Source organism: Triticum aestivum, chromosome 3A (genome assembly GCF_018294505.1).
Source record: "Triticum aestivum cultivar Chinese Spring chromosome 3A, IWGSC CS RefSeq v2.1, whole genome shotgun sequence".
Taxonomy (NCBI): Eukaryota; Viridiplantae; Streptophyta; class Magnoliopsida; order Poales; family Poaceae; genus Triticum; species Triticum aestivum.
In genome coordinates, this window is record NC_057800.1 from 708,034,600 (window position 1) to 708,038,281 (window position 3,682).

Genomic DNA, 3,682 nt, shown 5'->3' on the forward strand with positions numbered 1-3,682 from the left:
CAGCCGGATCACCAAAAATCTGACTTGGATGGAATTAGTTGGTTTGTGCTCTCATTAGTTGGGGGATTGGTACTCTCATTTGCATGGGGAATAGTGCTCTCATCGACATCGGTTGAGGGACTAATGCTCTCATTTGTTGGAGTAGGATGAATTATGTTCTCAATAGGGGCTGGTTGAACAACAACATCATCTGGAGGAGCATTGGGTTTAGAAACAACAAGGGGAGCATTTGAATTGCTTGCAAACTAGCTGTGCAAAGTTTTTTTCTCTTCATTTCTACAAACAAGAATGATGATTAGTACTGGGTTAATCTTATATACACAGCTAGCTATATTGGTTATCTTCTCTAGTACTTGAACAGTTTAACTAACCACTATTAACAGCTAGCTACCATTAGTTCATTAGCATGAATTAGTAGCCAAATAGGAACCCAAATAGCTAGCTACAGAGTATAGAACTACAGACTACAGAATACAACCTTCAGGTTCAGCCGTTCAGGAGCTGTCGAGTAGAGCAGCGAGCAACAGCCGGATGGCGCAGCAGCTCGGATGGCCCAGGCGCCCAGCAACCAACTTTGCCCCCTCCTCTATTCCACGGCCACGTTGGGGAGGGCACGGGTCAGATGGAGATGCAGGCGCCGTTTTGGGGAGGGGAAAGTGACCAGATTAGGGGAGAGCAGTCCGGGCACCGACTTGAGGAGGTGGGCCGGCGGCGGCGCAAAGGAGAGGTCCGGCGACCGGCGGCGGCGCGAAGGAGGGGTCCGGCGACCAGCGGCGAAAAGGAGAGGTCCGGCGACCGGCGGCGGCGCGAAGGAGGGGTCCGGCGACCGGCGGCGGCTAGGGCACCTGCGCAGAAGGGAGCGGCTCGGGTGGGACAAGCGAGCGACTGCACGAGATGGAGGAAGGAGCGTGCGCACGTTTCTCTGCTCTGGGAATTGATGTGCTGGAAAGGACTATTGAGTGGCTGGGCTGGGCCTGGAAGTTTGAAACTAGTACTAAAAAAGATTTGGCATCGATGGAGGGCAGACTCAAGCTTGTTTAAGCCTGCCCAGAAGATCCGCCACTGCTCAACCCTGCAGTTGCCATCGATATGGAGGGACTTCATGGGGAGCTTGGGCATCTTGTGCGGAGGCTTATGCTTGAAATACGACTGCAGCTGGGTGGGTCTCCAGCACAAAGTAGCGCATGTGGATGAAGAAGCGGCCCATCATGCAGCGACCATCCACACCCATCGTAGATCAAAGGCGATGAAGAAGATGACATCTTGTGGACGAGATCGGCGCCTACCAGGACGTATGGCTGGACGAAGACTTCACGACGCCGGGGCGCCGGCACGGCGGGACGGCCGCAGACAGTGGATCCGAGCCAGCGGCAGGCGGCAGCAAGCGGAAGAGAAGAGGAGAGGTATGGGGAGGTCTTGGGGCAAAGGTCACACAGATCCAGACAGAGATCCATGGGCGAAGCAGACGAGGCCGCACGGTGAGGATGAGGCTGGCGACAGAGAGACGAGGGGAAGGAGGTGTGGTGTGGAGAAAGCGTGACCAAGTCCAACCCGGAAAAGGCGGCCGCCTCCGGTCTCCTCAAGCGTCGGTCCAATCCATCTCGCAACGATGCTGGGCTCCCGCAACGCGGGTGTGGTGTTCGCCTGGCCGCCCCCAATATAGCCTAGTTATACTGTTTGAATGTGCTAAGAACATAAATACTTGATCTTGCTTTATTACTATGGATTTCTAAACTAAATATAGTACACTTAGTGGCAAGCTGACTTATTGGTGCACATCATATATATCTGACTTAGTGGCAAGCTGGTATGGCATCTATGAAGTTTTGTCATTCTCAATGTTTTCAGTTCCATTTCAATGTTAAATTGCCAATTCTTCAGGTTTGGGCGCACGTATGCTTTACACATGCATGCTCTTCTATATACGCGGCGGAATAATAATAAATAGTATATAATATGACAGCAAATGAAATTATATCTCACATGACAACAAATTAGCTAGGAGATTTAACCCCCATATATAGTTGATAGGATCCGCTAGCTAGGACTAATACTCAAGCATTACAGGATACACCGCGTTCAGCGGATCCAACATTAGAATGCGACATACATAACCCTTCATCTTTTTCATATCTCCGCTCAAGGCGAATGTATGTATCACCCGTCCCTCACCGGATGCCCCAAGAATTCTTAATTAATCAGAAGTTAATGCTATCGTTTAGCCTTCCATCACTATACCTCTCCTCTGTCCCGTATCTGACTAGCAATACCTAGTGGGAGATGTTGCTCTTGTAGGGCTCTCTCAAGAGTCAAGACTTTCCTTTTATTTAATAGTATTTCCTTTCACTCGCTGCTATCAACACCCACCACCACCAATTACCTGCATTAGGGCGGTTTCATTTTAGGGGGGCGCTCATAACCCCCAATATACTAAACCTGGCCAGGTTTATTTTACCTGGATTTTTTTTAACTTTTTTCTATCAGTGAAAAACAGATCAATGGAAACGCGACACCTTATTTACCGGGGGATATGGTAGGGTACAATTTTGGTGGCTTTAGCAGTTTAGGATGAGATATCCAACATACTCTTTGTAGCTCATCGGTTCACGTGCAATTTATGGGTTCGATTTGACTACTATCATCCAGCTTTTTCTCTGGATGATTGCATGCATGTGTTTGTGCATGGTGCATGCAGTGAATTTGACTATGTCTTCTGTACGTGTCTTGGGCTGAAAGGTTTTGCTTGTTCTGGGCGCCGCTCAGGGCCGGTCCTGAGTTTTTTGGGGCCCGGGGCGAACCTAAAACTCGGGGCCCTTAATATACACATCATAGTAACATCAATGAATATACTTATATATAGCGTTACAAATAACATTTAACATTTAAATGCATCCAAAATCAGTATGATTATCCAGTAATTTATACTCTGAAATTACCTTAAAAAAATCTTCTAACACTCCTTGATGCAAAGTCATTTATGATGGGGTCGATGTCAATCTCATCCATTAATTTCTTCTCCATGCATAATGTAGCCAAACCATTTAATCTCTCTTGAGTTATTGTTGATCTCAAATAATTCTTCAATTATTTCAACTTCGAAAAGCTTTTTTTGGCCGATGTGGCCGTCACAGGGACAGTAAATAAGATGCAATAAGCAGATATATTGGTATAACTTCGAAAAGCTTCTTTCGGCCGATGAGTACTTCTCTCATATGCCCGAAAATTTCATCAACAGTAGCAAATTGTGCCTATGCATCTGATGAATTACCGAGCAACTTACTTTGTTCTCGCTGATGTTGGTCTCGACATTTTCTTCTTCCGAATTCCCATTAGTCTGTTGCTCTTCCCGAATGGCAACGATCACCTACTAGTCATCTGGGTTTATCAAAGCAGTGGAAGCACCAATATCACTCTTCTTGAAAAAATTGTGAATATGTGTGCGCTCTGATTGTATCAATTTATCCACTTCCTTCTTCATTTTTCTTTTATGGCTACCGGATGAATTTGTCCAGTTGCTAGACGACATGATTAACACACACAATGCTGAAAACAAAACAGTTTGTTGCATCAATGATCAATCGTTGAACGGTGCCGGCTATGCAACCATAGAATTTATTGTATCAACATTATATGAATATATACCTCGGTTCCTGAATCCTGACGATCGAACTTCAGTGCGTTT